This window comes from Sus scrofa, chromosome 3, assembly GCF_054392235.1.
Source record: "Sus scrofa isolate SSC_HxYL_T2T_F1_AM1 chromosome 3, Sscrofa_HxYL_maternal_Yorkshire_Landrace_v2.0, whole genome shotgun sequence".
NCBI classification, from domain to species: Eukaryota; Metazoa; Chordata; class Mammalia; order Artiodactyla; family Suidae; genus Sus; species Sus scrofa.
The window spans coordinates 89,823,280-89,850,746 of record NC_139385.1 but is presented as its reverse complement, the minus strand read 5'-3'; the positions used below and the strand labels follow the sequence as shown (position 1 = coordinate 89,850,746).

At 40.3% G+C, this 27,467-nt stretch overlaps 1 protein-coding gene across 3 annotated transcripts in view; it reads right to left on the bottom strand.

Moving 5' to 3' along the window:
* PELI1 (pellino E3 ubiquitin protein ligase 1) overlaps positions 1-16,599 on the bottom strand; it is a 138,323-nt gene extending 121,724 nt beyond the window's left edge. For 2 of the 3 annotated variants that reach the window (XM_085019054.1, XM_085019051.1), the window contains exons 1-2: positions 16,425-16,599; positions 4,163-4,223 (exon numbers count right to left, since the gene is read on the bottom strand). The gene's annotated coding sequence lies outside the window, so the exon portion shown is untranslated. Of the gene's footprint in view, positions 1-4,162; positions 4,224-16,306 lie in introns of all 3 variants that reach the window. The other variant, XM_085019055.1, reaches the window with a different exon arrangement.
* Between the last annotated feature and the right edge of the window lie 10,868 nt (positions 16,600-27,467).

Sequence of the window (27,467 nt, the reverse complement as noted above, 5' to 3'; positions counted from 1 at the left end):
TTACTTCACCTTGACTCATCCCCCTCAGCCAGGCTGGTTTCCTTGCTGTTCCTCAAACACCCCAGACCTTCAGCCCAGAAAGCTTTCCCCAGATAACCACATGGCTCACCCCCTCACCTTCCTCACATGGTCCCTAGTTTTTCACCTTCCTAATGGGGCCACCTGCCCTCTGTGTAAACTGGACTTGCCTTCCTTCTCCACACCCAGCACTCCTGATCATCTTAACCTGGTTTAATGTTTCCATTTTCCATAACATTTATCCCTTCTAATGTCTACTGAAATTACTTATTTATTGTGTCTGTGGATTATTTTCTGTCTCCCACCTATAATGTAGTCTCCATAAGGACAGGGATCTGTTTATTTTGTTCACCGATGTATTCTAAGCACCAGATCAGTGTCAGCCACCTGATGGGAAATTAGTAAATATTTTTAAGTGAATGAAAATTCAAATCTTCAGTGACAGAAGTGATAAAAATGAGAAATGTCTATAAAGATCACATCTATGTTGATTCAGTGATTTTTAAAGGGATTTTTATCTCTTACTTTCTGATGACAGAAATGAGCATACTCCTTCACAGACTTACATACTAAAAGCACTCACAACAGCTTATTCACTTTAACTTTTGCTCTTGAAGAACTTAATAACACATTCTGTCCTTCTATCCCTTCTTTTTTGGTAAACATTTTTTTTTTTTTTGGTCGTCTTTTAGGGCTACACCCACAGCATATGGAGGTTTCCTGCTAGGGGTCGAATTGGAGCTGTAGCTGCTGGCCTACGCCATAGCCATACCAACACCAGATCCTTAACCCACTGAGCAAGATCAGGGATCGAACCTGTGTCCTCACGGATGCTAGTCAGATTCTGATTCCACTGAGCCACGACAGGAACTCCCGGTAAGCCTCCTTTTAAATACTCAAATAACCTGAGTATTTCTGCTAGGAAGACAACAGAAAGGCATCTAGCTGAAAGTTAGACTTATCAGGGAGACTTCCTGTTGTGGCTCAGCAGTAATGAACCTGACTAATATCCACGAGGATGGTGGTTCAATTCCTGGCCTTGCTTAGTGGGTTAAGGATCTGGCATTGCTGTGAGCTGTGGTGTAGGCTGAAAGCTGCAGCTCTGATTTCAACCCCTAGCCTGGGAACCTCCATATGCCACAGGTACAGCCCTAAAAAAAAAAAAAGAAAAATTATCAGGGTTCATGGTCAAAACAACTCATCAGTATTTATTCCATATTGTCTTTGGATGGCCATATGCACAGTTTCCTTCTGGACAGGCCTCATAGTATTCATAGAACGGTTAAACTGTTAAGGGCCTTAAATTCATGTGACCTGGTTTCTCAGCTGAAAGTGGGACGGTTTCTGACAGCAAGTTGGTTTGTGGGTAAAAGCAATGACGTCATTGGTCTAGGTCTGATGGCCACCATAGCTGTTACATGTTTATTTTAATAACTTCCCTTTTTGAGACATTTCATGAAGTACTTTTCTCAGTAGTATGAGGAAGACTACGTGTACTAATGACAAAATTTCTGAGGTTGCTTACGAGTGTTTTCTGGTAAGTGTCATTAATAAGTGACCACATAGTGGGTACAGAGGTTAAAATAAAGTCATTCATCTCACTGTCTTTCTCAATGGAAGGCCTAAAATAAAGGCTCTTTTATTCTCTAGTTTCCACCCATGCCCTTTTCCCTACTGCAGGGAAGCCTTAAGTGGATTTGCTATAACTGTGTTATGCACATGACAGATAGTATCTGTTATTATGATTAAATAACTGATTTATATTTTTTAAAAAGCAACTGTTTGTCACTTATAATGGCAGTTCTATTACTTAAAGTAACTTTGGATAGATCAAAATTTGTCACTCAATTTTTAATACTAGGGCTTGAAATTCGTGTTATATTTTTTAAATTAAAAGTAGTAGAGGAATATGATAACATTATAGGAAGTTTGGACAATTGAAAATTACCCATAATTCCATCTAACTGTTGTGATCATATGTGAACCAACAAAACAATCAATCTAATGTCAGTTGACAAGACTTGATACCTGCCCCTAACCTCCTCAGGGCTCAGGACAAAAGTAAAGACGGAGGAAAAAAAATATTCCAGGGTTAGTTGTACTTAACTAAGTTTTAGATGCTCTGCAAATCCACTTATTAATTCATTTTTGGCAATAATTTTTCAAGCACCTGTTGGTATTAGGACCCATGTTATGCTATGGGCATTTTGTTAGTACACTGGGAGAGGCCAAAGTCCTAACACTTGGCAAACATCAGCCACTCTGTGACTTCCTCTCCTACCCAGAACTCTAGGATGTCAGTCCAATAGTGATATTGTCATTTTTCTGCTTTGTATGAAGATAACGGCACTAATTCCTTTGCTTCTCCATTCTTTGTCTGCAGATGACCTGAGCCTAGATGGGCCTTAAATCTCTGAGACAGACTGAGCCCTCATAAATGGGCTGCTGATCCTAAAATAAAATTGTGCATCAGGTTTGGAGTCTGATGGAAAAGCCTGAGAGACACAGGTTTATTGCTAATTTAGACTACAAATGTCATCAAAAATAGAAACCCAAAAGGTTAGGTAACTTCTAAATTAAACACTCTTTCTTAGAATAATCACCATGTTACAGCATGTATGTACTTTTGTAGAATTTGAATAACACTTTATTACTCAGAATAATGCTCTATTCTTGTCACCAAATAATACTTGAGTACACACTCTTGTGTTCCCTGACTGCAGGAAGGGTGTTGCCCTGAATGCTGGCACACCCTGTGCAACAAAGCTTGGTTTGGGTGGAACTTTTCAGGTACTAAAAAATACCTGTTTCTATTCCCCATTCAGTCACAAGCAAGAGATCTAAGCTTTGTTATTTCTTTTCTCAATGTAAATGGACTGAGTCAGGCTTGAATAGTCACCATTAAGGACAGACCACGGCGGTATGGAAAATATGATTTGAATCTCCTTTCCATGGAAACTGGCTATGAAAAGGATAGGCCCATCAATCATAATTTGAAAGGCAAGTTACACATCCTTTGATGAAGCCTCTCAAGCTATTGCCGCAGCAAGTGGAACTGGGAACCCGTTTTCCAGCTGAGGAAATAGACCTGGTCATTTTGTATATTTCCACCTTGATAGCTTGGCCAGTGGGAGAAGCTTCCCGGGCTTAAATAATAGCTTTTCAGCAGTTCGTGTTTCTAAGTTTGAGTCTAAATTTAAGGGATGCTAATCCTTAACAGTTACAGAATTCCACAGAATTTTATCTAAAATGACATGAACTGGTTGTAATAGTCTGGGAGACAGTTCTTCATGAAGACACAGCATTGCCTTTATTCAAAGGCCCTACATGCACAAGAAACAATGGCTGTGTTTAGTATATTTTTCTGTAACTTTAATGCATTTAAATTTCAATTATGGGAGTATAAGACATGAGTTGTATTATAGACCCTCCTTCATGTTTCTTAATGAGGACTTTTTTTTTTCTTTCTGAGTTAAAAAGAAGCCCTTTTAGCTTAAAAGCCTAAGTGTTCTAAAAATGAATAATCACTATGAAAAGACTTGGATCACAATGCTATTTTTCCCTTAACATGTGCTCTCCTTTCTTCTCTAGTCATAGAACCCCTGATTTTTAAGCTGGGCATATCACTAGCCTGAAAAAAAAAGTCTATTTTCCAGTTTCCCTCTGAGGGACTGGGTGGAAATTTTATATGGCAATTTCTAGAACTTTCCTTAAGTGACAGTTGGTGTATACCTCTGTCCCTTCTTTGTCCCTTCCTTCATCCTGCTGCTACAATTGTGGCATGCCAGTAGGGGCTCACCACCACCTTGGACCATGAAGACATAAGCAACACAGTAAAGGAGTGGGCAGAAATGTCATACCAGCTTGTCTACCTTTGCAGCTTTATATAAAAGAAAGATAAATTATCTGGTTAAAATGACTGCTCTTTTTTTTTGGGGGGGGGTCTATGTTTCTCAAAATAAAAACAAATCCTCCTGTACAAAATCACCTATAATGGAAAATATTGGACTACTGAATCTGACATGAAGAAATACACATTCTGTAGCAGACATCTTTTGGCTCATCTGCCTGACAATGTTTTCTAAAATTGACCCTCTCTCTGCCACCATCCACTTGGGGAGAGTTTCCAAGCTCTAGAACTCACCTTTGATTGAAGGATGAGCACTTAACCCAGCTTGGGTCAATCAAAATCTTTTCCCAGGAACCTGAAAATTAAAAAATGAGAAAAAGAGATTAGTCTCTTCGAATTCTAGGACCCTAATAGTAAGTATATGAGCCATTGGCAGCTTTGTTTTCCACCATGAGTTGGAGATGTAGAAAACAGGCTGTGATGAGAAAGAACAATGAATCAGAGTCAAAGAGAGAAGAGATTCAGGGATGGAGGCAGAGAAGATTTCTAGGTTCCCCAAAGTGCTCTGATGCCTGGTTATCTCAGCACTGGGCTTGCTTCCTTAACATCCACTCTCCACTTTCTCCTTTCTAAGCAATGCTGACGTTCCCGCCTCCCCCATTGCCCTCATCCTTAGAGGACATGGCAGTTGTGGATTGGCTAAGACAATATGTGCATGACAATCCTCTGGCAACTGTTTTGATTCAGTGAGGGGCAAGCTTTTTAAATTGGCCCAATCTGATTGAAAATCACGTCTGGGGGGAAGCAGGAAGTTACTCCTTCTCTGGCTGGACATGAATAAGCAAACACATAGTCCTGGTTGCCACTGTCCCCTCCCTTGCCACCATGAGGGTGACCATACTGGGATGAGGGCAATATCGAAGATGGAGCAAGATGAATTCTAAAAAAGTGGAGCTTTAGATGGCATTTTTGAGCCCACCCAGAACTGAATCAAATATATTAAATAATAAATGACCTACTATAGAAGTTGGGGGTCATCAAAGTTTTTTCTTGAAGGGCCAGATAGTAAAAATCTCAAGAATTGCAGGCTATAAGGTCTTGGTCACAACAAATCCACTCTGCCATTGGTGCTCTTAAAGCAGCCTTAGGAAATACATATATGAATGGATCTGAATGTGTTTTCAGTAAAACAGGTGACCCACCTGCAGGCTGTCATTTGTTAACCCCTGGTATAAGCCAGTTTGAGTCACAGTTTCTGGTACTTGTTGCCCAAACTACCATATATGATACATGGGTTCGAGTTCATTTCTGAGGGCCAGGTGCACCTCACTGTCAGTCCATGATGATCCCTAGTATAAGGAGCAGATGGCCAAAACATTTAACAAAGGGTACAGCATAAGCACCAACCAACCAGAAACACGTAGCATGGTTATAAGGTGAACTGGCTGAATAGGGCTCTGTCATTATCCCTCTATTAAGTTTTCTCTATTACTTAAAACAGCCAGACTTTATTTCTGGTATTTGTAAACAAAAGCATCTTCATCATTCTTTTTAGATTTTCACTTTGGGTACTCCTTTAGTAATCTTACCTTTTTTTATTTTTTGGTTGAGATGCTGATCAGTTTTATGTTACCTCTTCCTTTTGATTGTCTCTTTCTTAAGTTGAGGATTTTAGTGACAAGATTGTAATACTGATTCTTTTTAAAACCTGGCAGATGAAAACTTTCCCTGATAATGAGCTCTTTTTTGAATTCCTGCAGGCCTTATGATCAATAACACACAATCTAGCACTTGACACATGAGGTGTGACTATAAAGTAACTAAAACATTTTGGCACACGTGCCACTGCTCAGACATCCAATGTATTTTGTTAAATGCAGTTGCAATGAAAAGTTATAGTCCAATAATGCTGCCATTTCTCAAAGTATCTTTGGAATTCCTCCAATCTCCCCACTTTATTTAAAATCTGATGTTGATGGAGATCTATCACATTGTCACCAGACTTGGCTCTGAATAAATTCGTGCCACTTGCAGAAAAAAAAAAAATCCATCTTAAATATTTGCAATCAAGTGCCTTCTCTCCCCTCTCCTTTCTTTCTCAGATAATTATTAGGTACCCAGCTATGCCTAATACAGACTTTTAACTCTTCTAGCAGCTGGTGAGATAAAGTCCTTATTATCAATGTGTTCTTAGTTTAAAAAGGGAGAAAGTAAATAAATGAGTTATCATGTAATGCAAATTTGCCCAGGCTTCACCAGTCCATGAGTATAAATATGGTCCTCCTAAGACAAATAACCCAAATTTCACAAGCATTGCCCCACTTACATATGTGGGAATGTAGCCCTACCAGGCTTTTGACATGGGCTCCCACACCGACCACTTGGGCATTTCTATTTCAGGTCTCCCCTGTTGATCTCTGCTGCTCTCGAGCTTCAAGGATGCCAGGTGTCTGGGTTTTTTTTTGTTTTTGTTGTTTTGACTTTCAAAATGTTTCCTTAATGGTGGAGGAAAACAATACTGTGTTGTATTTGTTTAAAGCTTTTTCATGCTGTTTTCAAAAATTTTAGGAAACAATTTAACAGGGGATAAATCTCTGCAGTAGGCAGCCTGCCTGGCAGCCAGTGTCTCTAGAACAGGTTCAGAGTAGAGAATTCTTAGTACTCAGTTTTCCGGACTGACCTGCTTCAAAAAGAAGAGGCAAGTTTAAGCCAGTAAGCAAAGGTAGAGCTAAAAGACAGGAGCAAAATGGGCCAGGAGAGAGACTGAGACCATATTTTCTTCTCAAGCTCAGTCAGTTGCCCCTCATGCTTGGTTCACATTTCAGCTGTCTCCCATGCAGAGATGGGGACAATGCCTCTACCCTCACTGGGGGCTACCTTTTGTCTTCTGGATCCTAATGCCCTTTCTCTTCCAAAGTCCTTGGTGATCATAGCCTTTTTCAGATTTTCTCTCAGCTCCTTTCTTTAAGAACTCAGGCCTCCTCAAAAAAATTAAAAATAGAACTACCATATGACCCATCAATCTCACCCTTGCACATATATCCAGAGAAAGCCATATTTTGAAAGGACCACATGCACAGTATGTTCACTGCAGCACTATTTGCAATAGCCAAGACATGGAAGCAACCTAAATGCCCACTGACAGAGAAATGGATAAAAAAGATGTGGTACGTATATACAATGGAATATTACTCAGCCATAAAAAAGAATGAAATAATACCAGTTGCAGCAACATGGATAGACATAGAGATTATCATACTAAAATGAAGTTAAGTCAGACAAAGACAAATATCATATAATATTACTTACATGTGGAATCTAAAAATTGATACAAATGAACTTATTTACAAAACAGAAACAGACTCATAACCTTCAAAAACAAACTTATGGTTACAAAGGGATGGGGGGAAGGGTGTGGAGGGATGGATTGGGGGTTTGAGATTGGCATATGCACACTGTTGTGAACAGCATAATGGATGGTCAACATGGACCTGTTGTAGCATAGGAAACTCTACCCAATATTCATGATAACCTATATGGGAAAAGAATCTATGAAAGAATTGATATGTGTATACATATAACTGAATCACTCTGTTGTACAGCAGAAATTATCACAACATTGTAAATCAAGTGTGCTTCAATAAAACTTTTTAAAATGGGGGGGGGGGGAGAAAGAAAGAAAAGAATTTAGGCCTGGTCCTAGGGTCACTGGTGGGAAATAGATACACTGGAACCCCAGCTATGGCCCAGGCTCAAACCTAATTTCCTGACTTAGTTATAATATGGAATGATAAGAATTACACTAGATGCACATATAGAGACATAGCAAAGGAGATGAGAAACTGAAGACAGGAGGAAATCAGAGGGAGGGGGACAGATGGTATAGGAAAGATGATGGAAACTTTTCCTGCTTCATAGTTGTGCCTTTTACTTGCCCTGAAAAATTTGCCTTTATAACCTGACTGTAACTTCTTCCTCCTTGTTTTATAATATCCTCTTTCCAAGTATGCCACAGGTGCTAGTTAAATATTTTTGACTGGTTGACAAAGAGAATTAAGACCTTAATGGAGTCCCATTGCTTTTCCCCTAATATTTGCTCTTCCTCATTGATTGCTCTGTGTTCACACTGGTCTATGAGATACTGGATAATGAGAACTCAATAAACCCTCATTTGTTCAAATCAAAAACGACTTAGGGACTACACACAATGTGTCAAGCTCTGTGCTAGATGGAAAGCCACAGGATGAATACGGCTTAGCTCTAACGAAGCATGCAGTGTAGCCGTAGAGATAAAGCAAGCCGGATAAGGCTAAGGTAAGGCAGAAAGAGTTCCATGGTGTACTAGATCACATAACTTGCTGTGAGAACCCAAAGGAAACAAAGAGAACTCTAAGATATAAGCTCTGAGAAGGTTATACAGAGGAATTCTGTGAAGAATAAGCAGGATTTTAACCAGTGGAGCTGGGTGGGGGAGCATGTAGGCAGTGGGAACTCCATGAATAAATATATGGAGGTGAAAGTCTTCTAAGAAAAGTATGTCATGGGGTTTCCAGTATTTTCTCTCATTCTTTATCAGTTGTGTATCCTCTCTTAAAACAGAACCAGCAGAAAAGTGGTATGGCCCTTTTTTTCCAGTTTGCACTGAAGGAAAAGATTTCAATGAACCAGGCTGCTGGCAGTATTTTAAAAGAAAGACTAAAGTACCATTCGGCATGTGAATTGGTCTGTCCAATTGTGCATGCAAAGCAGATGGCTGTTAAACATTTGTTCCATCCCTGGTATTGTCTGCCTTATAAAATGCTAAAGAGTTGCTGAAATGGAGAATTCTATCATGCTAAAGGAATTTTTGCCTATAATTTGTTTATAACACACTCTTAACTAACAGGCAAGCTCCTTGCTCCCTGGGGCTATGCTCCAAGTACACACACATTCCAGAAAGATTAGCCTTTCCTCGGTTCCTGCTAAGAGCCCTAAAAGCCACGGAAATCAATACATACAATGATTTATCACTGACAGATTAAAATTTTCTATTGATTTCTTCTGGAATGGAAATTTGTGCCCCCTAAGGAGCTTTATTCTCTTAATAGACATCTAGACAATCAGTTGTAATTTTAAGTTCCGAAATGCTTTGGCAATTGTTTTCATGAAACACACAGAAGAAAAATAGCAAGAGGCCTGGATAGTTTCAAAGTCTTGCTGAGATGTACAGAAGTGAGTATGGCTTGCTTGCCTATGCCCACTGTGAGCCTTGGTCCCTTAAGGCAGATGCTATGTCCCTTGCCACGTATCTAACGACTGTTGTCAATTTGCAAGCACTAGAAGTCTTTCTTTCCCTTCTCAAAATCACTTTCTACTTGAAATGCACTCTGAGGCTACACCTCTCAAGAGACCTACGGGAAGCTGGTGTTTGGAGGACCCATCATTCAAGCAGGCCCTATATTTCAAACTTGAAAATGTGCATGAGTCTCCTGGGGGCTCTGTTAAAATGCAGATTCTGATTCTGGGGTGAGACCTGAGATTCCACACTTCTGTCATGCTCCCAGCTGTTACATGGAGCTGGATTTTAAAGGCATCCGCCTCCAAGGTAGGAAGGACAGGTGGTGTGACAACGCAGTGTGCTGAGCACTCAAAGGCCACTTGTGAACATGATGGGCTGACCAAATGTCCCACAAACATCAGGAATGGAACCCAGAGGGAGAGTCTGAGCTCTTCACTGGGAAAGTTTGTCCTTATTTATGTGTTTCTCTGAAGCAATGTGGCGACAGGCTAACAGAGGATGAGATAGGAAAGAGTTGGTTCATTCCTCTATTCCTTTAATCCCCAACTCTGTGCCAGGCATTTTAGTCACAGGGACTATAAATATAATAAGAAAATGGACAGAGAAGCTGTCTATTTTGGAAAGGCAGACGTTGAAAGCATTCCCTTCAACCCCTTTATTTTTGTCAGGAAACTTCTACTCCAAGAGCCCCTATAAGGAATCCAGCCATTCAGCATTCCCCAGGAGAACATTATCTGTCACTGTTCTTTGTGTTCAAAGATACTTCTGGCAATGATATTACTATTCCTGTGTGTGAGTCTGGCAGAAAGCCCTAAGATGTGACCTAATTTCCAAATAGCATGTCCTTCTGGTGAGCTGTTATTAGTAAAACCTGCTGTGGTTGATGACTCGACCCTATAGACTTTGAGAAAATCAGAGGGCAAAGGAGATTTCCACCTGGATTAGTCTGTGTGATTACACGATCTTTTGGGGGATAATAATAGTTTATACCCATTATATAAAGAGATGATGTAGAAACCAATGCACCATCTTATCTTTCTGAGAGAAGGGCTCTTACAAGCCTGGAAGTGGAAGATCATCAGGTACTTTGTTGTTAGCTCATGAAGGGCTTATCCTGGTGTATTTATAGTCATGCTACGGGAGTGGGGTAGGGGGTGGCAGGGAGATGTTTATGTATGGACCTGTTTTATCATCCCTTCTCTCCTGAGTGGATCTTCAAAATTAAATTATAACACTGCATTATGCTTACAAGGAAAGGACGCTTCATAGAAAAGGCATTTACTAAGCACTTGAGGGATTGTTGTACACTGATCAAATGACAGATGGTGTTCGGTTTTCACAATGTAGGAGTGCTAAAAGAATGTAGGGTCATAGTGAAGCCATGGAAAATCAGAGCAAAATATGGTGCAAGTTGTTCTAAGCCTGGCAGAAGAAGAGGAGGTACCAGGGAAATGATCCCAACCACTGTGAGAGAAAAGGAAATTAAATGAAAAATGACAGGGCTTCAGTTTTTGAAAAGCAAATCTAGCTTTTCTAATTAGCTATGGGATGTTAGGTAGGTCATCAGTGTCTCTGGGTCTTGCTCTACTAGGACAACAGAGAAGAGGTCTCAGATGTTCTTCAAGTCCACTCCCAACTCTAACTCTGAGTGCTTACTCTGTGCTAAATGCACCAAGAAACAAACACCTTCACATGCATTTTCATCTAATCTCTGGGAGGATTTTTATCATCCACATTTTGCAGAATAAGAAAGTAAGGTTCAGAGAGCTTAAGACACCAGGCCAAGCTTACAATCTAATTGGAGACAGAGCTGGGATTCAAACCCAGGCAACCTGACACCATAGCTAATGCTTTTAAGCTTTACAATGTGTTGCCTTTCTAAGAATTTTAAGGGTCAAGAAGGGAGGAATATTTTATTACTTTCTTAGAGTATCAACTGGTGGGATGGGGAAGTCCCTTAGAATATTTGCTGCATACTTGTTTTATAATTCTTGACATATTGGACTTTATTCCTGATAGAGCAAGATGTTATAATTGGTGTTCTAATCTCATGCCTAGGAATTTAAGCCATGAGATGAGCAATGCTCAGTCCTGCCTTTCTGAGCTCACTTAGCTGCAGGTACTGATAGCTTTATTTCTCAGGTTCTGGCCTTCCCAGCTGAGCCCACTTTGTCAGGCCAGGCTACTGAAAAGTCACCACAAGAGTGCTGACTAGCGGCATCTAAGATTCACGTTCCTGCCACCTAAACTAGAGATCCTGGGATTTGGGGAATTCTGGATTCCCCTTACCCTCTTCCGACAGAATTTCCAACATCTGCAATGATAAGGTTCCAGGAGAGTTTCCTAGTTTGCATGCTGACTTTCTGCCTGAGACTAGAATTCGGCATTCAACACCACCCTGCCTGGATGGGGCTAGGCTACCCTCCCCAGCCCTTGGAGGCAGTGTGGCAAAAAGCAGTGGTGGATGCCACCTTCATTTTTGCATATATACACCCCACTTGTACATACTCTTACTTACTTGTACATATTTTTTAATGGACTCACTTCAAAAATTTAAATAGTATAACCTTTTTGAAAAAGAAAACTTCAAGAAGGTTTATGCTGTTAGGTCTTATATTTAGGTCTATGATTCATTTCGAGTTAATTTTTGAAATATGGTGAGAAGTATGGATTGAGGGATGTTACTTTTTGCATATAGATATCCAGTTATTATGGCACTATTTATTGAAAAGATTATCTTTTCTCCAAAGGATTGTCTTTGCATCTATTTTCCTCTCTTTGGGAGTTAGACTGGGTTCTTTGTTCCTCTTAATTTCTAGCTGGGGAGCCAGAATGTGACCTACTATCCACCTGGCTTCAACTACTGCCTCTTGCAGCTTCAACTGCTGTGCATCCATTGGGATGGACTCTGAGTTTGCTGTATTTTTGACTATTGTAATTTAGTCTCTTACTGACCTCTCTATGGTTACTTCTGCTTAACAATATAATTCTCCCTTGAGAGACTACTAGGTACTCCAACCCTATCTCTGCCAACCTTTCAAATTCTTTTTATATCAACCTGCCCCTGAGGTCCCAAAGGCTACAACTTAACAAAATGAATTTGAAATTGTATAAGGGGTGGGATAAGGTAAAAGGTTTGAATTTTGTAGAGAAGAAATGGGTGGCTATTCATAAAGCAGTGTCATTAACTACTGGCATGTCCCCACTGGGATTCACTAGTAAAGGGCTTTTATGCCCGAGTTATTTTCCTCACGTGATTCCTATTTTAAGGTAGGACCATGGCTTCTATGTACTATCCACACATACAGAACACCAGGGTACACATACAGGCATTTAACACACACACATACATAGATACCGGGAACATTTTTGTACTTAACTGTGGCTCCCTTTCTAGTTAATTTACAGGCATGTTTTATAGTTATACTACGGAGGAAATGCCTAAGTGATTGGATCTTAGAGACTCTAAGGGATTATGAATTGGGTGGGCTGTCAACTCTGATGAAATGGTGGTGATGGCTCCGGAGCACTGCATCGAAAAGGACTGTCAGGCTGAGTTTCGCTCAGGGGGGATAAAGAGCTTTCATTGATTAGTCATGCCTGCCACCGTTTGGAGCGGTGGCATGTATGTGGTATATTACTAACTCTAATCTAAGTTCAGGCCACTCTCTTTTCCAGTGCAATAATTTCTGCTATCTTTGAGTGCTGGCCTCTACCCGCTACAGGAATACTTTCAGTAATTGTGAGCTTGCTGTTTTTCAAAAGGGCTGATCACATTGTTGAACAGTTTATATGTTGAGTCCACAATCTATCACTGCAACTTCTAATCATTTGTTCTACTGTTTGGACCTATACAGACCAAGTTATTACCCTATTCCGCATGACAGCTCTTCAAATATGAGGAGAGAGCCATTATGGAATCTCTTCTAGATAAACACCACCATTTCTTTCAATTATTTTTCAGATATTGGGATTTCTGGGTCTTCACCATTCTGATTTTATATAATTTTTACTTACCACTTGCTACTCAGAAAGGGACAAAGAATTTAAACAGAAAGGGACTGACTGGAATTAACTGGGACTCTTACTGGCTCAAATATGCTTATATTAAGAAGCTTTAATTTGCACCTGAAACATGTTACTTGGTTACTGAAACACAGAGCTTTCAGTAAATATAAAAACATTCTTTTTATATGAATTACTTAATTCAGTTCTTCTCTTTTCTGAGTTCATATTTGTTTTCTGTTTTCCTTTTATGGCCCCATCTGTGGCATATGGAAATTCTCGGGCTAGGGGTCAAATCAGAGCTGCAGCTGCTGACCTACCCCACAGGCACAGCAACACCAGATCTGAGCTGCATCTGTGACCTACGCTGCAACTGTGGCAATGGCGGAAACTTGATTGAACCTGCATCTTCAGAGAGACAGCATCAGTTTCTAAACCTGCTGAGCCTAAACAGGAACTCTCTGAGTTCATATTTGAATTTTCACCTTTTAAATTGTGTCTTAATAACTGCCCTTTCTTGAGTACCTGTGCTCCTGCTCTATTTGTGCTTTCTTCCATATCTATGAAGTAGATATTCATTCCCATTTTGCAACTGTGAAAACTAAGACTCAAGAGATGCCCAATGTTACAGGGCTAACAACTTGCAGAGCCTGGACTCAAACTCAGTTTTTTCTGGTTCTAGTGTCTATTCTCTTTTGGCTGTCAAATGCTCAATCTGATAACTGTGAAACCTGAATCCATCACAGGAAAAAAGGAAAAAAAAAGGTGGGAGGATATAAATAGGCTGTCCCTTTATCAAGATGTTCTTTGTTTTGGGCATTCTGATATACTACTAGTCAAGCACTTCATTTCAATAAATAAAAAGGAAATAAACAGTTTCCTGACCAGTTCCTGGTGACCTCTCATTGGTTCCTTGCGGTCATCTGCTTTTTTTGTTGTTGTTGTTTGTTTTTGTCTTTTTGCCATTTTCTTGGGCCGCTCCCGCCGCATGTGGAGGTTCCGAGGCTAGGGGTTGAATCCGAGCTGTAGCCGCCGGCCTACGCCGGAGCCACAGTAACGCGGGATCCGAGCCGCGTCTGCGACCTACACCACAGCTCAGGGCAACACTGGATCCTTAACCCACTGAGCAAGGTCAGGGATCAAACCCACTGGTTCCTAGTTGGATTCGTTAACCACTGAGCCACGACGGGAACTCCTGTGGTCATCTGTTTTTACACGCTCACCAGATGCCTGCTTCACTATCCTATCTGAAACTTTGCTGGGGATTAATGGCAAGTTTATCAGTTGATAACTTCTAGACTCCACGATTACTGGGACATTTGTTTGTGTCCTTTGTCTGGTCTGGGTCCTACTTCCTATAAGCTCTCACAGGTGCTCACTGTGGCTCTACCCTGTCATCTGCATATGTGTTCACCTCTGTGGGATGGAAGTGGGGTTGGGGGGAAGTCTGCCTTCCTATAAAGTAGCTAAGTGCTTTCACACCATATTCTCTTGTTGTTTTTTGTTTTTGTTTTTAATTTCCTCTCAAAAAAGTTATTTCTTCCATTTCCAATTTGTAGGTAAAAAGCAGAGCCTCTCTTTTAATGGAGAGATTATTGGAATAGATGCACTGAACAAAGTTTCCAGCAGTTTCTGTTAAATGAATTCTAAAATGAACTCTTACGGCCCCAACAACAACAACAAAAGACAGTCACTGCTCTTGGGAAAGCCTACATTGTATTATAAATCAATGAAATGCATTTGGTACTATCTACTCTTTCAGATGCTCTGTGCTGAGAAATTTTTTTGTTAATAAAAATAATAAAGCCAAATATGAGTATCAGCAAGTATAGAACCAAGTAGAACCCTGCAGGGCCCTCCCCAAGTACAAAACCAAGCAGTTAATGATTAGGACAATAGAGTCACAGACTCAATGTCTGATGCACACTCCTGAGTCGTTTTACAGATGCTGTAACTGCCACCAGATGGAAAAGAAAAAGAAAAAAAAATACTAATTGCATGATAACCAGAATGTAGCCATTACACAAGCTTCTTCAGTTTGAGCAGTACTGAACCTACGGCTAGTACAATTCTAAGAACCGGCCTCAAGAGAAAATGGGACTAACATTATTGTCATAATAATCTGTATTTTTGAGGATATCAAAATAATTGTAACCTGCTCTGCCTGTATATATAAGGGGGAAACTAAAACTGTCAGCAAAGATGCTACAGACCCATGCTGACATCTTCCATTCTGAGAATACAGTGCCCTACAGCAGCATGAAGAAGTTACAGAAGATGGATATTTGCCCTTAATCCCACAGAAGTGGAATGATGTTCGACAGAAGGGAACTGAAGGCAGCTATTTTGCCCTTTGCCTGTTGGCCCATTTCTGTTCTCTTCTAACTTTAAAAGAACCTAAGTATAGAAATGAGATCACTAGGCAATTTAACCTAACTCCAGACTTATGCTCTCCTGAATGCACACCATGCCTTGGCTAACCTGTTGATTCTTTTCCTAGATAAAAAGAATGAAAAAAATAATTTTTTTTTTTTTTTTTTTTTAATGACTAGCTCTCTACTCCCAACAACCCCCTAAGCAATCCTGCAGGCAGATGACTCTGGCAAGATAACATCTGAAGACAGAGTCAGCCTTCCTGCAATCGAGGGGGAATGATGCAGAATCCAGCGTCCTGCCTCCATGACTCACTGAGATTGTTCCCCCTTACACAATTTTTCCCTTTAAAAACTGTCAATGCTGAGCAGAATCTTCAGAGCTGGCCTCTGCCTGCCATCTCTCCAGACTGAGGGCTTTTCTGATTTAAAGCCCCTTTCCTTTGTATTGACAGTTGCCTCTCAAATTATCCTTTTATGAGTGGTAAGCAGCTGAACCTGAGTTCGGTAACAGGTATGGTTAATTCCCTGATTATGGCCCAACCAGAGCTAAGAGTATACGTATTTTAAAAGTTGACTTAAAAGTTTCTAGCCTATGACATAGCCTGACACCCATAGAAGCGTCATAGATTAGCTCATCAGAATGTGCAAATTAACATACCTGCCAGGACCCCTTGTGAGAGGGGGCATATTTAACGCAGAGTTTTACCTGTATGAGAGTTAAGAAGCACGCATTTAATAATACCCTGCTAACAGCTTACTCTCGGTTCTTTTCATGCTTACCAGTATTACGAAGAGAGTTTGTCTGGGAAACACCAGCAATTGCAGGTTGTGGTTGTAGAGGGACACTGAAAGACTTGATAAACTACAAGGAACAGCGAGCTCCCTTGACAAATCTTACCTGGCCTAGATTAGCAATTCTGGACTTCAGTTTTCATGTGCTCTCTCCTCTTTGTAGTTTTCAAAAAGCAAGCCCAGACAAAGCCCAGCTCCCTCCTCCCATCTAACCCCTATCTAAAAACCCCTATGCTCTATCTAAACCTTTTAGAGTCTGTGAAATCCGGGTCTCCGAGCACAAGGCGTCATGAATATTCATCCGGAGGCGTGGCCCCGCGGCGTGCGCGGCTCCGGGCAGCTGGGACCTGCTGAAAGGGCGCGCCAGCTGCGCGCAGGGGAAACAGTTCTCGTTTTGTGTGCAGGGCTGACAAGATGTCCAGCCTCAAGCCGGCAGGAGACGGCACATTGTGCGTGCGTGGGAGGGGCTTTGCCAAGACGAATGGACTTTTCTGAGGCAGGGCCTAGGAGCGAGCTGTCACTTGAGGGGCTCAAATCTCCCTGTCACCCACCTGCCAGAGTCTGTGAAATTCCATTGATAAAAATTCAGGCATTATCCTTTCCAGGAGTTTGTCCCTATTTGAGAAAACAAATACCCCTTGTGTGAATAATTGGAGGATTTTTATCCTCTGGTGGCACCTCTTCCTTTGCAATTCTCTCCAATGGAGACTTTCTTCTGCCTTCTCATGGCTAATTACAACTGCTCCACGCATTTAAAATTTTTTTCTTAGATCACCAAGCCATCTTTTCTCTAACTCCTCTCCATCATCTTTATTTAGTAGTAGTAGTATAGCAGTAGCAGTTAAAAAACAGACATCCTGGAAGTTCCCTTGAAGTGCAGCAGGTTAAGGATCCAGCATTTTCACTGCTATGGCTCAGGCTCCATCCCTGGCCAAGGAACTTCCACATGCCATTGGTGCTGCCAAAAAACAACATCCTGAATTAAAGTTCCAATTTGACCACTTACAATCTGTATGAATATTGCCAAGTCAACTGCTTTTGCCTCAGTTTCTTCATCTGTATAATTATAGGAGGTGATAATATCACCTACCTCATGGTGGTCTGAAGATGAAATTTTATTTATATACATACATACATACATAAAATATGAGAGTGTACCATTACATAATACTAATCATATGTAGTATATATTTATATATTAATGTATGGTGGTTGCATATTTACCCACCTATATATGATCATAAATATAAAATGTTTGTACAATGGCAGGCATATTTTAAACAGGAAGTGAAGTGTTATTTTTATTGTTATTTTGTCTTTTGTCTGGACAAGATTGGCAGAATTTAGCTGAGTATAAAACAGAATGGAAGTCAGCTGGGGTACATACTGCTGGAGGTGGAGTTCCATGAGAAGAAAAGAAGGCAAAAAACCACATCCACCAAAGTCAAGAAAAAAGTCAGACTTCATTTCCCTGGTGGTGCAGTGGGTTAAGGATCTGACATTGTAACTTCTGTGGCTTGGGCTGCAGCTGTGGTGCAGGTTCCATCCCTGGCCCCAGAACTTCCACATGTGGAGGGTCGGGGTGGGGGGGAGTCCCCTAAAGAGAACATAGAGGTCAGGTAGGAAGCTGGGATGGGATGCAGCTGAGAAGGGGAGTGCCAGTGGGGAAGTGTGGGAACCAAGCAGCTTGAGGAAGGATTACACACTGTGCAGAGGCAGTGATCACAGTACCACAACACCCTTTTTCATTTGTTTGATTTTAGGCTGAGTCCCAGACCCTAGTCTACACTCTGTTGACTCTTAAAGCAATAGGGACATCAGGCTGGCCCAGGAAGAAGGAGCTGGCCTTTACCTGTGGTGCCTCAGGTTGAGAAGTTTTAGGATTCTCCATTGACCTCATGTCTTTGTCTCTGCACTATACCCATCGTTAAAATCCCATTATCCACAGCACAGCACTCAAGCTCTGAATGCCACCCAGACCTTCTAGTTATGTTGGCTTGACTTTACCTACCTTCCCATCTCTTCTGGCATTATGTACCCACCCTTTCCCCATAAGACATATTACCCCCACCATCCCACTGATTTCCAGGTATAGCCAGTCTTCCTGTGATTTCCTAAACATGTGCTTTTGGAAACAATGCTGTGGTCACTACCTCATTTCAGTTTCCTGGGCAGCTGAGAAGATATTTCCCAGTTAGGTTGGGACAATGACCAAATTCTTGACAAGAGAAAAGTGAACAGAAGGGATATGACACTTCCGTTTCAAGGAAGCTAAGCAAAGTTCTGAGTTCTTCGTGTCTATTCTCTCTTGTCGATAAGTCAGGAAGTGCAGGAGTCTAATATAGTGGCTTGCAAGATGGAAGCAGATGGGATCCTGAGTTTCTGTTGCATGAAAGCTGACCAACTGGAATTGGATATTTTTTTTTAAATGAAAAGAAAAGCCGTCGAGTTTATGGGATTTTTTTTTTTTTTTTATTATCTCATCAGAGCCTATCTTATCCTGACTAATAACACACATGCTATGCTCTTTCTCATTTTGGTGTCTCTATTATGACATGGTGCCATTTGGAATGCCTTCCTGATTTTCCACACTGCAGTAAAATGCTACTATCTTCGGAGTCTCCTCTGTGTTCTGATTTCTGGCTTCAGTGATTGGATGGATCTTGGTACCAGTAAAAGAAAATGAGAAGGGAGGACAAGAAGTACATTTGGTAGGGAAGACCTCTTTAATGCACATGATGACTTTGAGAATAGGATACCCAGCAGAGATATGAGACTGAAGCTCATGAGAGAGGCTAGGAGTAGGTAGAATTGGGAATTATCAGCATGTAGGGAGCAGTGGACAGTATCACCCAGAGAGGGTCGGTAAAGTAAGATAAGAAGAGGGTGAAAGATGGAAAGATGGAGCATAGTGAACCCCAGCCTTTAAGGGAAAGCAAAGAAGGCAGAGCCTTTACAAATTTCCCTACCTTCACAGTGTTCCCCCTAGGTCATTCAGGATTGAGCATGAAATCTGGGAAACTAGCACTAGTTTGTTGATCAAAATTTACAAACGTGCAATTTAATTTTGAAGAAAGCAGGTACTGTGCAATCAAAGCTGTTGAGTAGACATGGAAACGTCTTTGAAGGTGGAATGACTTGACTTTATTACTGAGAAAGCTTCCCTGTGAAAGTTTAGCTTTGATCATGTTAAAGGAAACCATAAATTGGTAAATTTAATTTAAAAGCCTACCCTGGCTTTTATAGTCCTGGTTTTCCTCAACCTGAAGACTTCTGGCTTAGCTCAACCTAAAGGAGTGAGAAAGTTCCAGGGATTTTTAACTTGCTATAGGAGTCGATTTTTTTCACTTATCCTCTGTTTCACTTTGGGTTTTTTTTTCTTCATGTGATTACTCTTCGAAATTCTTAAATTATTTTAAACAGTCACCCTATTACTTCAGATCTTTAAGCAGCACCTGGACTAACTTTATGGTCAAGAAAGGTGTAACTGGTACCTATTTCAAGGCTATCAGTAGACCACTGAGGTTTTTTCAACCTTGATGCTATTTAACATCTGCAGTCTTGGATGTTCCCAAGATTTCTGTAGTATCTCTCCCTCAGAAGTGTTACCCCCTTTAAAATCAGTTTCATGGGAAAAGGGGGTGCTTTCTCTTTGATACAGAGATATATTTATCTTGTCAAGTAAAATACCAAATGCAGCGCACCATGCTGGTTTAATGCAGTTTTGGGCTGGAAGGTGAGAACCCCCAAATGCATTTTCAGTAATCACTTCTGTCACAAAACCTACCATTAGATGCAGCATTAAGTAATCTAACCCTTTCTTAAGTATTGGGGCAAATTTAAGTGCCTATTACAGCTGCCCTCAATCTTGGGCGTCTGCAGTTAAAATGAAGTCTGTAGAGTATATGGATATACCACCATACAGTATGCGGTGTGTTTGATGAACGTAATATATTAAAAGCCATAACTGAGAGAGTGAGAGGGAGAACAGACAATGAAAGGCAGACTGCCCTGTGTCAAGGGCACCACTCCAGGATGACATCTGCTCATAAGCTGCTGGATAGCACTTTTCTCATATTGAAAAAATTATCCTGATGATCTGCAGATTGAATGTCCTGTCCATGTGTTTATTAATAATTTTAGATTTCCTTTCAAGTCAGTGGAAACCTTCACATGTCCTCTGAATGTATGAAGCCCTGCTGTTCTTTGTGGAATCATGTCTGTAACTAGCATTTTGTTTGTTGTTTTGTCTCTGAGTGACTGTTATGGACTCATCTTCACACTAAGGGCTTATAAAACATCTTCAGTATCCACATCAATTCTACAAGATGACCATGACAATTTTCCTTGTATAGGTGAGGAACTGAGTCTTAGAGAGGTTAGTAAATTGCTTTAGGCCACAGCTGGTGAGTGGCAGAGCTGGATTCAGAGGCTCCAGAGCTCACACCCTTCCTGTGGGACCTTGCCCTGCCTCAATTAGTCTTTCTTGTGCCGTCTTAGAGTTTTTCCTCCATAATTTTGCCCTTGACCCTGGAAGTTCCAATTTCCTAAGCCAGTCCCTGGAAGAGTGTGATGAGTTAATTTCAAATTTCTTCATCTGTTGAGGGAACTGAAAATCCTCTGAGTCTAGACCTCAAATTCTGTTTATCTTAAAATTCCTGTCTCCTCAGCAACTGGCCTTGACTGACAAGATCAGTGGCTGACCAGATCAGTGGTGGCTGGTGGGCGTTTGTGCATCTGGCTCTCATCTTGGCTCTGCCTCTAACTCATAGGGTGACCTACGGATGTCACTTAACCATTTCATGTCTCTGGTTCTCCACACAAAAAATGGAAGTACATTAAGAATGAGGAGTTCCCTTCATGGTATAGTGGAAACGTATCCAACTAAGAACCATGAAATTCTGGGTTTGATCCCGATCTCACTCAGTGGGTCAAGGATCCGGCGTTGCTGTGAGCTGTGGTCTAGGTCACAGATGCAGCTCGGATTTGGTGTTGCTGTGGCTGTGGTGTAGGCCAGCAGCTATAGCTCCGATTGGACCCTGAGCCCGGGAACCTTCATATGCCATGGGTGTGGCCCTAAAAAGCAAAAAAAAAAAAAAAAAAATGACCTTCTTTCCTAAGGGCTTGCATGGACTAGCTAATTAAGTTCTGGACTGCATTATAGAAGTAAGGTGCATATTAATTCAAGGCAATAAGCATTTACTGAGTTGCAGAGCAGGTGGAGACATGGTGTACCTGGCCCATGGATGCACTATTTTAAATATTTCCTTTATTTTCGCCCCCTGAGACTCCACCCCACCTTTAAGAATGCCTTTATCTCCACTTCCACACTTCTTTATTTTCTCTGTGTGCCAAGACTCAGTCCTGAGTGCTTTAACATCCTTGACCACTCTACTTTGTTTGCAGGGAAACACAGCATAGTTCCTTTCTGCTCTTTAGGGAATTCTGTTAGAATTCAATGATTGGAAAATGACCTCTTCCTGCTCTACTAAATTGGTCATGATTCTCTGGGTTGAAGCACGTCATGGTCCATAAAGTTCTGCACTATTAGTTCAGAGAAGCATACTTTTTACTTTTTGTTTCAAATGTGGCACCTGACATTGAGTGTTCCCACAGTGAGATCATGATCGTGACAATAGAACTTTCATGTGTTTGGGGCTTTCTGCCAAAGTGCCTCCATGAGCCTGAGCTATAGCATTCCTGAGATTCTCACGTCAGATCATCCTTGGTCTGTGTGCCAACCCATAAGATAACAGCATGCTGTAAACAGATCTTGTCGGAGCCTGCTCTCCAAAGTTCAAGCTTTACCCTATTTTTTGAAAACCTTTTTTTAAAAAATATTTTCATTTAGGATCTTTTAGTAACAAGACAGCTTTCTGGGACTGTGTTGTGAGTAGTTCTGGAATTGATGGGTATTTTTGCATGTGTGTACACTTGCTTCTATTCCTTTTTTTGGTGACCCATCAAGGGGAAGAGTCTCCATTTGACTAGGAACCTGGGGCAATTTAATCTCTATTTGAGTGGCATTAATTAATGTAGCAAATGTTTCAGAAACTTAGTTACCTTAGGGATTCAAAGGGAAGGTCTTCAAAGAATCATAGTCAAAGATTGTAAAGAGAATGTCCTGAGAAAAATGAGCAGAAACACCAGAAACAAAACTGCTGAAAAACATTGATGGACAACCTCCAGCTCCCTAGTGGGTCTTAATGCTCCATTTCATGAAGTTTGAGCAGTGGTCATTTCATAAACCTTTTGGTCTGTGCTAGATGTTGTTCAAAACATGATATCCAATGACTTGAAGCAGTGGCCGAAGTGGAGAAGAACTACCATTTTGGAAGAACAACCACAGTTAAAATACCTGAACTTGCAAAGCAAAACAAAACAAAACATCCTAAACTCAAAACAACAACAACAACAAAGCAAATAAAAACTCCCAAATGCTCAAGAGTACTGTTAAAGCTACTTCTTTACTTCTTCTGATAGCATCTCTGGAACCAAATTTTATTAGAAACATAAAAACAGGATAACATTTTTGAGACAAGTTGATGTCTCGGTTTTTTTCCCTTCCCAGATCCCTTAATTATTAGATTCTATTTTAAAAGATCCAAATACATCTTAAGGGCTTTGCCAGTTGATTAGATTTATTCATCTGACAATATGCAGGTTTGAAAGATTAAAGACAGCAGAGAGGGTTTTACAGATTGTGGATCTATTAGTGTTTTCTGAGATTGGGGTCACTTTTTTTTTTCTTTGCATTTTTAGGGCTGCACCTGCAGCATATGGAAGTTCCCAGGCTAGGGGTTGAATCAGAGCTGCAGCTGCTGGCCTATGTCAGAGCCACAGCAACACCATATCCAAGCTGCATCTAGAACCACAGCTCATGGCAATGCCAGGTCCTTAACCTGATGAGCGAGGCCAGGGACCAAACCCACATCCTCATGGATACTAGTCAGGTTCATTACCACTGAGTCACAACGAGAACTCCTGGGATAATTTTTTTTTTATAAAGTTTTTCAAGGTCATGACTGACATGCCAGAAGGCCTGGCATTGCAAATAGCAATACTAGACAAAGCTATTTAATGAGATTCATTAGCTGTACTGTTTTTTACTGTGTCCTATGGCATTTCAGTATCTGAGATGTTTTGCCCTTTAAGAAAGGCGACTGCTGAAATGCATCCTGTAAAGTAAGATTTCCATTAGGTGGGAATATTGCGGCTCCTCATCTTTTGTTTCTAGCATTGACTTTGGAGGAAATTTCCCTCTAAGAATGTCAGCCAAGCTGACTTTCCCATAGACCCTAAGTCCTATTGTTTATGAAATCAGTGATTCTATTCATTATTATGTCACAGTAGGACTGGCTTCATACTAATTTTAGAAGCCCTTTCCTCTTTGGACCATACAAGACATCAAGTGGCCTGGTTTCCCTTTTAGGAGGTAAGAGGTCAAAAATAATTCAGTTTTGACCTTTTAAAATGCTTACTATTCTCAAAAACTAGAGATTTTTCTTGGAAACATAGCATAGAGGTCCAAGATTGCTTTGTAAGATTTATCACTCAGTTGCATATGTTTAAAGACTCTTCAGAATTTGGAGAACTATCATGACAAGTATTTTAAATATTCACTGTCAGGAATGTACCATAAACCAAGGTCCTGCCATTCCCAGATCGCTCCCTTATAATTTCTTTTGATTTAACATTGCTAACATTTTTCTGCTTTGATTGAGGCAAGATGAAGAAATGTTAAAGAAACTCAGTGAAAGTAAATTAAAATGCTAAGTGTTGTTAATGCAATTACATGTTTTGAAGTTGTTAGCTTTGTGCTTTGTGAATTAAAAGAAGGATATGATCTCAGGCCCAGATAAAATACATGCGAATCCATGTTCTTCTGAAATACAGTTGGAAATATTGATCCCTATAACTTGATCCCTTCAATATATTAAATTTACTCTAAGCAAATAATTAAGGACAACTGCAAAGATTTAGCTACAAGTGAATAATAGTGAAAAATCGGAGGTAATCTAACATTTAAGTGGCCCAATCTTAGAGGAAGAATTAAATAAGCAGTGGTACACACATGCAATGGAATTCTTGCAACCACTTTTTTCAAGTGTTGCAGAGGAACATTTGATGATGTAATAAGATGATCAAGATGTGCTGAGTGGAAAATGTAGTTCACAAAATAGTATATCCAGAATTAGTTTTTTTTGAAAATCTGAGTAAAATGCACATTTACCCTAGGCCTCCCATCTCTTTCGCTCAGCTACTGTTAGCACTTTACTGTTTTATCCTGGATGGTCTTTCCCAAGCTTTGCTCTTGGTAGTTTACCCACAAAACTTGAGTTTTTCCCTGGTTTGCAAGTTAGGTGAATCATGTGATACTGATTTTGAAACTTTCCCCTAAATTTTATGTAAACAAAAAGATTTCATGCATAATTTTGTTTAAGATGAGACCTACTATTCATTCAGATGATTTTCATATTCTTGGTGCTCATTTTTTGATGGTCCTTCCTTCCTTCCTTCATTCTCACATGTGAAATACTCAACAGAGAGCCTGACATGTAGTAAACAAACATATTAAAAATAGTTATTTCCACTCACAGGCATTGATACATCCATTCGAATCCTTTCTGAACAACTGTCTTGAATATGGCTAGCTAGTGGTGAATAAGACAGATATGGTTCTGATCTTCTAGAGCTTCTTTATGTTTACTGGGGGGAGCAGACATTAAATCAACCATTAAAGAAAAAAGGGAGATAGTGCTACCAAGTGGAGATAGAGACAACCATGTGAGCATCTATGGGGACACTCAGCCTCTTCTGAGATGTTAGGGAAGCTAAAATCCTAGGGGTGAAGTGAGACTGGATTAGAAGTTGGGATAAGATGGATGGGAAGGAAACAGCAATCCAAGCAGAGGGAACAGCATGTGCAAAGGGCTCTGAGTCAACACTTGACCTGGATTCCAGTAGGTTTTTATAGTTTAGAAAAGGGATACTCTTCGTCATTAGCAATAAAGAGAAGTGTAAGTATAACTCCTTCAAAACGGACTCCTTGGAGTTCCTGTCGTGGCGCAGTGGTTAACGAATCCGACTAGGAACCATGAGGTTGTGGGTTCAATCCCTGCCCTTACTCAGTGGGTTAACGATCCGGCGTTGCTGTGAGCTGTGGTGTAGGTCGTAGACGCGGCTCGGATCCCGTGTTGCTGTGGCTGTGGTGTAGGCCGGCGGCTACAGCTCCGATTAGACCTCTAGCCTGGGAATCTCCATATGTCTGGGGAGCGGCCCAAGAAATGGTAAAAAGACCAAAAAAAAAAAAGGAGTCCTTTCTGTTTTCAAAGTTTGTCTTCCTTAATTCTGTTTAGAAATCCGAAGGTAGAATGTCTGTTGCAACTATGGTGAATTTCCCAATAGCTCCAAGTATATGTAGGATGTATCATGGGAAGTAATCCAGCAAGATTTCAACAAATGTACAAATCTCAAATTTGAAAACCTGGCTCTGAGATCTAATTTGTCCTGGAAATTTTAACAATATTATCTCAAATTCTGTTTGGAAAAAATCAAATCAGATTCAATATGTTCTGTGTTCATAAAATCCTCAACATTCTTAATCTTTCACTACACACATACATATATATTTTTTTCCTTTTGGTATTGAGATTAATGGAGAATGGGACAGCGTGTGAGCACCATTATGTTTCTGGGGGAAAAAAAAGGTTCTGCTTGCCCCATAATGTGTACAAATCTGACTTGCCTCCTTCAATGCCTATTTGAATATATATATATATTCACACACACACACACACACACACACACACACACACACACACACACACACACACTTATATAGATGAAAGTTCGCCAGGAACTAAATGTATGGTAGAGCATTTTGTAGGCATACTTAACTAGACTGGACCTCCTTATCAAGTTTCAGTTATACCAAATTTTGCAGCCGGCTTGAGTCCATGAAGCCAGACTTTTTGGGAGAGAAAGTTCAATGCAAGTTCACAGGCAAAGGATGTGACTGAACCACTTGGGAAATATGAAAGATTGAAAGAAATGTTACTTCTCCCTATTTAAGCATTACTAGCCTCCCTCTTCCTACATAACGTCATGTAGGATAATACTGCAAACATGCCCAGACAGATGCTGAATTATTTATAAGAACAGACTACTGATGAGGATTAAAGAGAAGAAATAACAAAGCAAGAAACAATAATGTTATTGTGACTGATAAGAGTAAAAGTACATACGCAAATGTGCATGAACAATATCTCTAGAAACATACACCCAGGAAAGCTGCAAGCTGTCACTCAGTTCATGTAGATTCTCACTTGAGAAGAGAAACAACACCTGGGGAATTAGCTGTACTGTATTTTTTTAACATTTATTTATAACTTTTCAGCAATGTCCATAACCAGCATTATTTAGTCACAGATGTCTTGGTAATCAGGAACACAGGCTCTGACAGCCACATTTTTTTAAGAGAGATGATCTGTAGTATGTCAATGATGTTTGACAATTTGGAACTTTCCAGTCCTCGCCTATTCACTATTGTATTTTTACAAAAAACTACGTCAGCAGTGGCAATTAGAAGATTTCGAAGCTCTATTCTAGTGCTCTTTTCAAAAGAAACACTAAAGACTGTCTGTTTCTGAGGATGTTATTTTTCTGTTTTTTCAGACATGAGTGGTCAAGATAGTATTTAGATTTTGACCATGAGCCAAAAGAAGAAACCTCAGTGGTTATCACTGGGGTTGGGGGACAGAAGAGCTAAGAATCTTAAGAGGGCCCTTTCTTTTTTCAGAAAGTTATTCTAGGATTGAAGGTATGCTCCCAAACCTTCCTGATGTGCCATATGTACTAAATCCACCTAATTTTAAAGGGTTAAATCGGATTTCCTTATAATTTAGTGAAAAAACATATTTAAATTAAATCCTAGCTTTAAAAATTAAAACATCAATAATCCTCTCTACTCCTGATTAAGATTTAGAGGAACACAATGTACCTTGTAGTGTATTTTTCCCCCACACGGACAGGGACTTTTTCATGATGTCAGATTTGTCTTTTTTTTTTTTTAACTCTTTCATCCCCAATGCCTAGGGCAGTGCCTGGCATAGAGTCAGTGCTTCATAAATATGAATGAGTGAATAAA